The sequence below is a fragment of the Chiloscyllium plagiosum genome, unplaced genomic scaffold, assembly GCF_037043375.1.
Source record: "Chiloscyllium plagiosum isolate Xiang-an unplaced genomic scaffold, Cpla_swu_hap1 HiC_scaffold_27, whole genome shotgun sequence".
NCBI lineage: Eukaryota > Metazoa > Chordata > Chondrichthyes > Orectolobiformes > Hemiscylliidae > Chiloscyllium > Chiloscyllium plagiosum.
In genome coordinates this window covers 71,479,691-71,492,660 of record NW_028270165.1, presented here as the reverse complement: position 1 = coordinate 71,492,660, position 12,970 = coordinate 71,479,691, and positions in this window count along the sequence as shown.

The window sequence follows — 12,970 nt, the reverse complement described above, 5'->3', positions numbered from 1 at the left end:
GAATACATTTCTATGACCTCAGTTGCTTGTAAAATAAGTGTGATGCGAAGACTTTTTATGATTGCTTCACCTCAAGATCACTGAGCCCACTTTCCTCTTCTGATCGAATTTATCAAACAACAAAGTCTACTCCTCCCATTTTTATTAATCGGAAAGTAACATGCATACATTTCATTATTGTGTTCAGACCCATAATGAGCAAGTTACTGTGTGTATCGGCTGCATGGATTTGTCATAATCAGTGAAATGCTGTTTTGAATGGGTCTCTGGATCTGAGACGAGAACAACATCACTGATTTTGCTTGTCTTTGTCTCCATCTCCAATTTTCAACGCATTAAGTTCACTACTGAAGGGTCACTAACTTGTTAAACAAGTCGATACTGTTTTGTTTGTTTCTTGCAGTGTACCTCCACTTTCTAATGCTTTTTGTTAAAAGAAAATAGCAATCCTCTTTCATGCATCTTAACCTCTCTACCTGTGATTTTCAATTTTTTTTCTTCAACTTTCTGAGTTAACCATGACTGATTTAACATCTTAGTAGAATCATTCTTCCTCACTGGGATAGCTTTGTTGTCAGTCATGAACCATTTTTTTCCAGTGTCTGCCATTGTTATTGACCACATTATCCAATCTACTCTTATTTTTTCCGAAGGACGATATTCAACTTGGAACAGTTACTAATGAGTCAATGAGTGTGGCACTTGAACAGTACAGGCGGTCAGGCAGTATCCGAGCAGCAGGAGAATGGACGTTTCAGGCATAAGCCCTTCATCGTTCGCCGGCTCCCCCGATGCTGCCTGACCGACTGTGCTTTTCCAGCAACACACTCTTCGACTTTGACCTCCATTCAGTCAATCTTGTCCTTACCTTGCAGTCCTCACCTTGTCACAGTTAATTATGAACCAAGTTTCTTCACCCCAAACTGAGGGCCAATTTCAGGAATATCATAGTCACTCTTCGCTTGTGTATGAAGTATATATTCAGTGAACCCACTCCTGCCTCACAGGTTTGAAATTCATCAGGGAATGTAGGTGGCGACAAAGAGGAGATGACCTGCTGGTTTTATTGCTGGTCTGTTAATCCAGAGAAGCAGATGAATTTCTGGATACACTGGTACTAATCCTGCTCTGGTCGATGTTGAAATTTCAATTTGATAAAAAATAAAACTGAAATTAAGAATCTCATGATAATTATGAATCTATTGTCGATTATCTGAAAAACCCACCTGGTTCACTAATGTCTTGAATGAAAGGAAACTGCCATAATTTCCTGGTCTGTCTGACACGTGTCTCAAGACTCACAGAAATGTAGTTCACCCGTAACTACCCTCTGTTCGGGATGGTCAATAAACGCTGCCTGACCTGCGACGTCCTCATGCAGTAAGTAGGTAAAGAAAATAAAGTGTTGTTGTTTGCTCCTGTATTAACAGCCGAAAATGTGTTGATCCTGAGACTGGTTTTCTGGGGAATCCCCAAACCCGTTGATACTCTTCATCCTTCATTCTCACTCTAATATTCATTCTATGGCAGGATTAACGAGAGGCAGCAGAATTACATGGAAGGATAGGATCAGACCGAGACGAGGCCTGGTGGATTCGCCTTTTTCGCTGGTGGGGTCCTTGTATGATCTCAGACGAACTTTATCAGCGTCCAACTGGTGATTGTTGCCGCAATGTGAACGCAACAACAATGCTTTCCTTGCACATTTTCGAATCCTACCAGCTACCTTTCACATCAGCATTTTTTTTTGGTGAACTGTTGAAATAGTATAAGAAAAGCCATCTAGTTTGGCACGTGATGAACACTGAGTTTTCAAAATGCATTAGAGGCAGGTGAGGATGAAACATGCAATCACACTCTAATCATTTGAGGTTGCAAGATATGTTGTGCTAGAGAGCACGCCGCACATTATTATGCATCCAGCCAGTTGTGCCCTTTGTGAACAGGGATATGAGCCGGCATGATAACATTTACAAGCTGTAATGGCTCCATTTCAATGGCTCAGATGGCAAAAAAGAACGGTGAGATTTACAGACAAAAATTAACCAGAGGAATCGGGGCATTCCCCACTCTTGTCGCCACACAAAAAGGCAGACTTTGACAGCTTCACATTGAAGAAGATATTTGTAACGACCAGTGCAGGGACCATTCGGATCTTCATCTCCTGTGGGTTTTTTTCTCTCTCTCGTGCACAATCTCACTATCTATCTATCTCATACACAAGCTCACTTTCTTTCTCTCACATAGGCATTCTTATTATCTCTCTCTTTCTTGTATGCACGATCAAGATTCGCTTTTGTCTCTAAAGGGATCACGGGATATGGGAAGAGGGTTGCATGAGCGCATTGATCTCCATGATTAGTCAGGGTCACATTGAATAGTGGAACAGACTCGAGGTGTCGAATGACCTGATCCTGCAACTATTTTCTATATGCGTATATTTCTACTGGTTTAAATTAATACCGATTGAGTTACTTTCCACCACATATTATGCAGGGCCGGCACCTTTATCCTTTTGATAGATGCATACGCACATGAGTACATTTTGGTAGGCTTTTTGTTTCTATGCAAAAGTGAGGACTGCAGATGCTGGAAACCAGAGTTTAGATCAGAGTGGTGCTGAAAAGCGCAGTAGGTCAGGCTGCATTCTAGGAGCAGGAAAATCGACGTTTCGGGCAAAAATCCTTCATCAGGAATGAAGGCAGGAATTCTCCAGGATGTAGAAATAAATAGTGGTGGGGAATGGGGCTGGGGAGAAGGTATCAAAGAGTACAGTAGGTGAATGGGTAGGGATGGAGGTGATAGGTCAGAGAGGAGGGTGGAGCAGATAGGTGGGCAGGGAGATTGGCAGGGAGGAGAGGTCATGAGGACAGTGCTGAGCTGGAAGGTTGGAACTGATGGGAGGAGGGGAAATGAGGAAACTGGTGAAGTCCACATTGATGGACTGGGGTTAAGGTGTTCTGAACTTGCAGCATGGTTTGCTACCTGGGATTTCGATGTTATGGCTAGAGGAGGGCCATGAAAGCCATGGTATAATGAGGAGAAATTAGATGCCCTCCTTTGAAAGTACCTTTAAAGTATTATGAAAGTGTATGGTTGTTGTAGATTCCAGGATTTTGATGTTTCAGCAAGAACAGAAAATAGGCGGGGCTGTGTCATTGTTTATCAAGAGTTTCATTACAGCAGCTGAGCGAACTTTTGAGGACTCACCACTTAAGGTAGTTTGGACTATGGTGAGAAATAGGAAAGGAGAGGTCACCCTGTTGGGAGTTTTCTATAGGCCTCCGATTTGTTGCAGGATGTCGTGGAAAGAATTGCAAAGATGATTCTCGATAGGAGCGAGAGTAACTGGGTAGATGTTATGGAAAACTTATCTTCCCCAATATTAACGGAGAATACGAACGTACAAGTAGATTAGATGGGTCAGTGTTTGTTCAATATGTGCAGGAGGGTTTCTGTAGACAGGCGATCGAGGTGCGATTCCATATTCGATTTGGATCTGGAGAATGAACCTGGCCAAGTGTTAGATTTGGAGGTAGATGAGCACTTCAGCGCGAATGACCATAATTCATTTATGTTTAGAATAGCAATTGCCAGAGATAGGTATATACTACAGGGAACGAGCTATACCTGGTGAAAATGCAATTATGATGCGATTAGGCAAGATTTATGATGCATAGACTGGGGAAGGAAATTGCAGGGAATGGACACTCTTGAAATGTGGAGCTTTTTGAACAACAGCTACTGTGGGTCCTTGATCTGTGTATCAGGCATGGAGGTAGTTGTCGAGAGAGGGAGGCATGGTTTATTAAAGCAGTTGAAACTGTTGTCAAGAGGAGGAGGAAGGCTTATGTGACGATGAGGCGTGAAGGCTCAGTTAGAGGGCTTAAGAATTACAAGTTAGATATATAAGATCCAAAGAGAGAGCTAAGAAGAGCCAGGAGGGGACGTGAGAAGTTGTTGGCGGATGTGATCAAGGAACACCCTAAGACCTTCGATATGTATATAAGGAATATAAGAATGACTGGAGTAAGATTGGGTCTAATCAAAGAAAGTAGGGAAAGGTTGTGTGTGGAAACTGACTAGATAGGGGAAGCGCTTAATGGATACTTTTCGTCAGTATTCACATTGGAACAGGGCAATGTTAGTGAGAATTCGGAGATATAGGCTACAAATTGGATAAGATGAAGGTTTCAAAGTGTAGGTGTTCGCAATTTTGAAAGATCTGAAAATAGATAAGACCCCAGGGCCGGATGGGATTTATCCTCGGATTCGCTGGGAAGCCAAGGAGGAGATTGATGAGCATTTGGCTTCGATCTTTAAGTTATCATTGTGGACAAGAGTAGTGCCAGAAGACTGGAGGATCGGAAATGTTGTTCCCTTGTTGGAGAAGAGGAGTCGGGACAACCCTGGTAATTATAGAGAAGCACATGTGATAGTTACTTATCACGGGGAGGATCGAGTGTAATAATTCTTTGTTGAGGTGTCCTTTGTACTTAATGAGGAGCCCGAGAGCCTGTTTTAAGTCCTATCTGTTGCTGACACACGTAGTAATCTCTGAACAAATTGATGTCTTTTATTTCCAACGATGTGCTCATGCAATGAAGGTTGGGGACAGGTGAAACATTACGTTAGACAAATAAAACAGAGTATCACGGAAGTTATACAACCTTGAGAAGCACTTATCCATCGAGAAGCTAATGCCATAATCAACAAGAAAAGATAAATGCAGCACAGAAGAAGGCAGTTTTACCATTCAGATCGATGACAGCTCTGCTAAGGACCAATCCACTCAATGCCAAACTCCCACCTCAGGCAGTATTAGACGTTTTCGACAATTGGGACATTAATAAAATATATATAATTTCACAGCACAATTGGAAACCGAGCAGCTTGGCCATCTCTGACTGGGAAAATAGCCATCAAACCGAATTACATTTCCCATCATTTCCCTAATTCGATTTTGTTGTTCAGTAAACTTGGAGGTTCGGGACATACAGCCCTGAAGAAGGGCTTATGCCCGAAACGTCGATTCTCCTGTTCCCTGGATGCTGCCTGACCTGCTGCGCTTTTCCAGCAACACATTTTCAGCTCTGATCACCAGCATCTTCAGACCTCACTTTCTCCACTTACAGTCTATATCCCCCTGCTCAGCGGGTGAAACACTTGTGCCTGCATTTTGATTTCAGCCACCGAGTTCCAGAATATGTGTAGGGTCCAGGATAAAAAAAGTCAAATTCTCACAATACCGGTGAACAGTTCTCAATAACTGTTAATCTATGAACCAGTCACTGATGTCTCAAGCAAGAGAAATACACCCTTTCAACTATTGTATCCACGCCCCTTAAAACCTTGAACAACTCAAAGAAATCTCCGCTTCAGCTCCTCAGCTTCAGAAAACAACGGCACCCTGTCCAATCTTTCTTTTAGTCCATTTTCCAGTCCTGACTAATCCTCATAAATCTCCTTGGTGCCCTCTCAAAGGCCATTCCTTCATTCGACACTGATGTGACACGTACAATAACAACCAGGGCCTGGTGCGGTAATAACAAAGATGCAAATTTAAATGCGTTTTTTTTAAACACAATGAAGAAAAAGTCTCAATCAAGACCCTTTGGATTACAGGCGACTTAGCCGTTTAATAGACTGTCCTAGTCAACAGATATGTTTTCTGGGAAACACAGAGGTGTATTGTTCTGATCGCTGGAGAATACCTTTCGGACTTTGTTGGAACTTTTGATATACTTATAGAGATAGATTATCGTGCTGCATTTGGAGTCACACTTGAATGAAGGCGGCAGAGTCGTGGTTTTGTCACTGGAGTGGCCATCCAGAAGTTAAGACACGAATGCTATCGAGACGTGGGTGAATCCCACCACGGTGAAATTTGAATGATGTTACAAAGTCTGAAAAAAAACGACAGTCTTATGGCAGCCACGTCACCAAGGTCGGATATCATTGAAGAACATATGATTCAGGAACGTCCTTCATGAAGCAAAGCTGCTAAATCACTCCGTGTGGCCGACGTGTGGCATATGATACGTTACAAACTATCCTCTGAGATGGACGGGCAGCAAAGAACAATACTGCCAAGGATGTTTACATTCCATTTAAAAAAAGAAGTCAGAGTAGATGACTGTCAGGGTCCTTACTTCTTGAATATTAATTTCTTGAACAATTCTTGCAGGACGATTCTGATGCATTTCATCTGGCTTTTGGTTCCTGTAGCAAATGCATGAAATTTCGAACTAATCACTTCAAATTAATCATTAAAAGGGAGATTCGCTTGGAACAATGAAACAATTTCTTCACTGACCGTGTGTCAAACTTCTGGAACTTCATTCCCCTCAGAATTGTGGGCGTGCTTACTCCTGAAGTCTACAGTCGTGGACGCAGGCTGCTCACCAGCACCTTGTTCCCTGAAATTAGTACTGGGTAATAAATGTTGGCCTCACGAATGACTACCACAGGTATATTGTTATAATATGTTTGTTTTTCGGAATTAACTGTGATAGTGCAATGTTGGGAGATGATCAGCCGTGACTATAGTTCATGTAGAGCTGGCTTTTAGGTGGAATGTCCGGCATGATTCTATTGCTGATATTGGCCCCTCACCACTATGATTTCTGGCGCTTGCTGAAAGAAGAGATCTGCAACAACATAGTTTGATCTGGAAAGTGAAAACAACTGCTCTACTTTCTATCGTGTTTCAATACTATCAGTTTGAAAGGTTATTCTGTCCTGGGCTTTGTTTGAAGAGACGTTGTAAAGGCATAGGTTCAGAACAGCATTCGGGAGAGGTCTTAGGTAAACAAGGTAAGAGTGATTTAGTTTTTTTTAATGAAACTGGAAGAATGGAAGCAATGGGAGTGACTAGATCTCACAAACTATGCTTTCTAGGTTTTTTTTAGCTTGATCAGCCAGAAGCTGTTTGCGGTCCAAGAAGACCCGAACTCTTCAGTGAGCTGCTACTTTCTCTGAAATCCGTCTTGATGTTGTTTCCTCCTGTATTGGAGACTGCATGTAAGAACCTGTCTTTGAATTTACCTTTTGTGCCAAGAGGTGCGTTTAGAATACGATATAATAGATCAGATCAGAATATAATAAAATAGAATAGAATAGCATTTTCTTTATTGCAATGTATACTCCATTTTAAGACTATAGTGGAAACGTTTTAACCTGTCTGCCTTCTTATGCCGAGATCTTACTTCCAAGTGCCTCGGTACACATCCTGAATACAACAGAGCAATAAATATAGCTGCATTAATTTACAGGGTTTAAAAAGTAAGTTGAACAAAGACTATTTAAAGGTTTGACATTACAGCAAGGTAAGATATTTCAAATACACATCACATTGCAGCAGCTTAGCACAGGGTGCCCACGCAGATCTCAATCTCACTGCCGTCTCAGTTCCGCCAAGTCTCCAGTCTGCTTCATTGTGCCACTCAGCTGCTCCAAGGTAAATTCGAGTACGACCTTCCCCAGCCAGTCTTGGGCCAAAACTCGCTTCTTACTTGCGGCTCCAAAGCTGCTTGCTCGTGCCATTCTGTGACTCATAGCTCACGTGCTGCTCCGGGACTTGCAGCCCATGAACTGCTCCAGAGATTCTGGGTTTTTGCAGTCCACGTGTTGTTTCAGGATGTGCAACCCAGGCGTGGTGTCAAGGCTCATTGCTCTGGTACATGCTGCCCATGCCTGCTGCTGCTCCATGATTCACTTTTGTGGCTAGGGGAGAACAAGAAAAAAAGACAGAAAAGAAATAGAAAGAAAAAGAATTGGTGGGGTCGAAGACGTCTCGCAGGAGCATCTTACTCTGCCATCATCTTGCCACGGAAATGTTATCGAATTTATTGCGTTATGACAACTAATTAGTAACCGGTACTGCACCTATTTTTCGGTTATGGTTTTCAATAGTTAATCTGTTCTAAATTCTGCTTTCTTTTTTGTGTATATTAACTACAGTGTTTGAATAAATTGTGTTTGGTTTAACCTCGTGTTGGCGGACCAGTCACATCACATCTGGAACAACCAGTTCGCATCTATCTTTAAAGTAAGAAAATGTTAGGTTCTAGGCTCCATCCCTAAAATATTTTCAGGGGCTCTGGTCAAATCCATAATAATTGGAAAATTGGGAACAAGGAGTTGACATGACAAAAATATTTCAAAATATGCATACGTTCAAGACGCGAGTGTAAAAAATCTGTATTTTATGCACAGGTGAAGAATAAAGAAGGATCAATGCAGCAGTTTGATAACAGGACTGTAAGAGAAAGAAATGTTTTTGTTATCGAATCGCATCAGAGTATACACGTCATTGACAGAGGAGTGCATGGATCTCGTGGTGGTGATGCCTGGAGAAGGAAAATTAGAGTAGGGGCAAAGGAATAGAAGAACAGGATGCTTTGGTGAAAATGGTTTGTGATGGTTAGGGAGTGAAAGGTTAGTGTAAAGTACAAAATTCTGGTTGACGGTTGATTAGCCCGCCCCTGCCTTGAACATCTTACATCATGTAAAATTCAGAGGTTCGGTTAGCACAGCGCAGAATAAGACAAATTTTCTTTGTCCGGTATTTCAGTTGTAGTGGACGCAGCAGATGCACTTCCTAGTGAGTAACAGTAAAACCACAACAAAGCCTACAGAAACGGAAACAAACTGAGCATTTTGAGTCCGCCAGGCAAGTTCTCACGATGGTGCACAATCTCAAACAAACCAAGGTAGGATTAAACTAAGTTAAAATAAAGTTAACTTTCAATTCAAATAAAGTCGAAGTGGAAAACTCTACTCACATGAAGGAGGAATATACCTCCCATGACGATTAAAGTAAACAAAAGAAACGCATAACTTTTGACGATGGAAACCCAGCTCAACCGAATCTATCCTTTTCACTTGATTTTCAAATAAGCAGTAATAAACACAGTTTATGCTTTTCCATAAAATCCTGTTGGAAAATACTTTTCCATCTACATTTAGACTAGGATTTATTTTTCCCGAAGGGAAAAAATCCTACAAATACAAATTTAAAATCAAATATTCATGCATTTGTCATATTGTCATTGTCCCAGGTCGTTGAAACTGTGATATAATTATTCCCAGGAGTCTTTCTGCTTCCTTAGAATTAGACAAATTTGAGCAGCCACTGCGTTTGTCCAGTTAATTCCATAAATGTTCATTGAATCTGCTTTCTCCATGCTGTACTTGTTTAGAAGAGAACAAACCACCTAGCGCATGGACGAATTCTTCAATAGCAGTCAGAAAAAATGCAGAAAGTAATATCTGAAGTTAATTTTCACGAAATTACAAACTTATTAATATAATTATCACCTTTCCGTTATGTACAATGGATTTCCAAACAATGAATACAGACTCTATGCTGCAGCCCTGTTTCACAAATTTCCCACATCCCGCAACTGCAAACCACTACATTAGTTTGTACAGCTCTCTCTGTTCATTGTATTGCTGTGGCTCCAAACCTCAGCTTGTTTACGCTTTTGTTCAGGTCTCTTCGTGCTCTGTATCACTGTGTCATACTCACAAGTATGTTTATGTTTTTGTACAGCTCTCTCCATGCGCTGGATCACAGTGTATGCTGAGCGCCGACTCAGTGCACAGTAATACACAGCGGAGTCAGTCAGTTGTATTGTGGAGATCTTTAATCGACTGATTTTAGCTGCAGAGTCAATATCAGCAGAAATTCTTCCTCCAACTGCATTTTCTTTATTTTGTTCTCCTGAAGTGTATCTCTGAAGCAGGTACTTCAGAGCCTGTCCTGAGAACTGACGGTACCAGTAAACTGTGTACTGGCAGAATCCTGAATATTTACAGCTGAAAGTCACGGTGTCGCCTGCAGCAGAGGTTGTTAGAGGAAGACTGAGGGACACCAGGGACGGTGAATCTGTGGAATTAAAAAAAAAAGTTTTTCTTATTTTTTGCCCACTGACTATACCAAAAACCTGGTAGTGGTGTAAACAGTTCGACTCCTTAAAAAGACAAAATCTTAATTTGACGCAGTCTTGAGATGTCTTCATCATAATTAATAAAACAATGTCGAGATGTTGCCATTTCTTGTTGTTGACACAAGGAAATTTGATGAGCTGGCTCAAATGCCAGAATGGGTTAGGAGATTTCAGAATCAAGAATAAATTTCAAATGGTAATTAGAAACGTACAACAGAAAGGGAATGATTCCAGGCGAATGGGAAAAAGTTACAGACTGGAAGCATCTGCACCTGCACTACGGAACAGTGGCTAACCAGCTGTGCTGCCTTCTTTTATCGATTTTATTTCAAATCTTGCTGTGCATTTCAGTTGAAATGTGCATGTGGGAAATATTTTAATCCGTCATTATCCTCCTCATCACGAGGATTACCTTGTAAATTTGCAAAACCGACAATATCCCCCGCTGTGTTCCATCACCACCCTCATGAAGATGCAACAAAACGTGATGAAACGTATCAATAGTGAATGGCCAAGATGGACAGTCGGTATCTGTAGGCCACAGTATCCGGCATAGAATCAAAGAACAGTAATGGCACAGCGGAAGATCGTTCGGTTTGGCGTGTACATGCTGCCTGTCTGAATGGGAAGTTCAGCGTGTACTCGCCGCCAGCAGCCTGACACATTCTTAATTCTTGGATAATTGCGCAATTTCCTCTTGAACACCTGGATCAAATTTGTCTTTCTTGCCGTCTCAGGAAATACATTCCGGGTGATAACCATTGACGTGAACTTAATTTTGCTGAAGTAGCCATTGAATCAGTTATTAGTTCTGTTCAATGTGTTAGTTTCAGTTCTCAAGCTTTCCACCAACTGGAGCAGATTGACTTTATCTGTTCTGTCTACACTCATCCAGATTTAGTCATCTGCCCCAAGCAGGAACGGTGCGAATGCTTTGCAGAGGGTACAGAAATGTTTGCCAGGATGTTACTTGTTATGGACGATTTTAGCTTGGAAGAAAGTTTGGATAGACTGAGATTGTTGTCATTGGAGGGCAGGAGATTGTGAGAGCCATCTGATCGGCGTTTATAAGATTGTGAATGGCGTGGATAGATTGAAAAGGCTTTTCTCCAGGGTGGATGGGTCAATTGCTTAGCGACACAGGTTCAAAGTGCGAAGGGGAGAGTTCAGAAGGAATGTGCGAGGGAGAGGATTTCCAGATTTACGTTGGCAGAGGAGGAGACAGAAGCAAGCACAAGACCGGATTTTACGGAGCTGCTGGACAAATATAGCAAGAGGAAGGGAATTAAACGATACAGATCCTGTTTGTAAAGGCGGTGTCAGTATGGAATGGAGAATATGTGTCAGCGCAGGCTCAGAGGACTGAAGGTCAATTTCCGTGCTGAATTGTTATTTGTACTCCGTCTTTATTTCCTCAAACCCCTCTTATGGAAGTAAAATGGCCCCACTTTCTTCAATCCAGCTCCATTAGCAAACTCCCTGGACCGTGAAATAATTCTTGCAAAATGGTTCTAAGTGCTCTGTCATTCCTTGACATCCGTCCTAATGAACGTTGCCCAGACTCTGGCACAACGATCGCGTTGGTGTCAAAGCGTGTTCTACAGATTTAACAACTTAGTTGTTTTTTTTGTGGCCCCAAATCCCTCTTAATAAAGCTTATGAAGCCGTATGCTTTATTTCATAACCTCTCACGACAGTTTCATTACTTTTGGTATGGTTGCCAACTTTCTGCGACAGTCCATGACCACACTGCTCTTCCTGTTCACTTCGCAAATAATTGCCATTCTGCAAATCAGGGAACTAATTCCCCTCGACTTCACTTTTCTGGCAATTGCTTCAAATTATTTCGTTTCGTTTCAAAAGCAATACCTCTCACTTCGTGATATTTGTTTGCTATTTAACATCCCGTGAATTCGTCCCAAACTCCCGCAATTGGCGTTTGGATTCAGTCAGTGACATTTACACTGTGGTTTCAACGTCACTGAGGACTAGATTCTCATGATATCAAGGTCATCAGTTTATTCGTGATCACGTCTCTGTATTTTCTGGCAAAGTGTGCTCTGAAATCTGCATCATATGGCATCTTTACATTCGGGCGGCTATGTTGGCTGAGTGGTTAACACTGCTGCCTCACAGCACCAGGGACCCGGAATGGTTTCCAGCCTCGGGTGACTGTCTGTGTGTAGTTTGCACATTTTCCCCGTGCCTTCGTGGTTTTCCTCTGGGTGCTCCGATTTCCTCCCACAGGCCAAAGATGCACAGATTCGGTGAACTCACCATGCTAAAATACCTATTGTAGCAAGGATTGTGAAGTTCCACTGTAATCATTGGAATATAGGGTAGGAGAATGGTTCTGGGTGGGTTATTCTTTCGAGGGTCGTTGTGGACTTGTTGGGCCAATGGTCTGTTTCCACACTATAGGAATTCCATGATAGGAATAGTCCATTTGGAACAATTGTGCGCTGCAAATACCTCCTTCCTCCCGAACTGGAAGACACACGTTTCTACCTGTTTCTTGTTTCCTTCTATTCCCTTCTATTTTCCTATCCCCACTTTGCAACAATACTGTCATCACATTGAAACATTCACTCCAACCAGTCAACGTATCAGCCAGCTCCACACTCTGAACTGTCTCGTTATGAATGCAAACCTCTGAATATATCTATCTGTTATGTTGGCAGTTCATGTATTGACAGAGCTTTGTTCTGGAGCGATTTACAGTTGAACCAATATCTCCACATGCATTTGATTCAGCCTTTATCCGAAGACTGAAAAATTTCTATGAAACCTCTTCATACTGTCGACCTTTGCGAGAAGGCCCAGTCTTTTCAAACTTTCCAAATCACGCGTAATTCTGCTCAACCGTTTACTCAGTGGTGTAAAATAAAATCAAAGTTGATGATGCAAAATGCTATGATATCTGAACAGGAGAGGCCATTCCTCCATTTATTTGGGCCCTAAAATAAGGGATATTAGGGCGGCCCGTCTGTCTTCACATTATGCCCCACGCTGTTTCC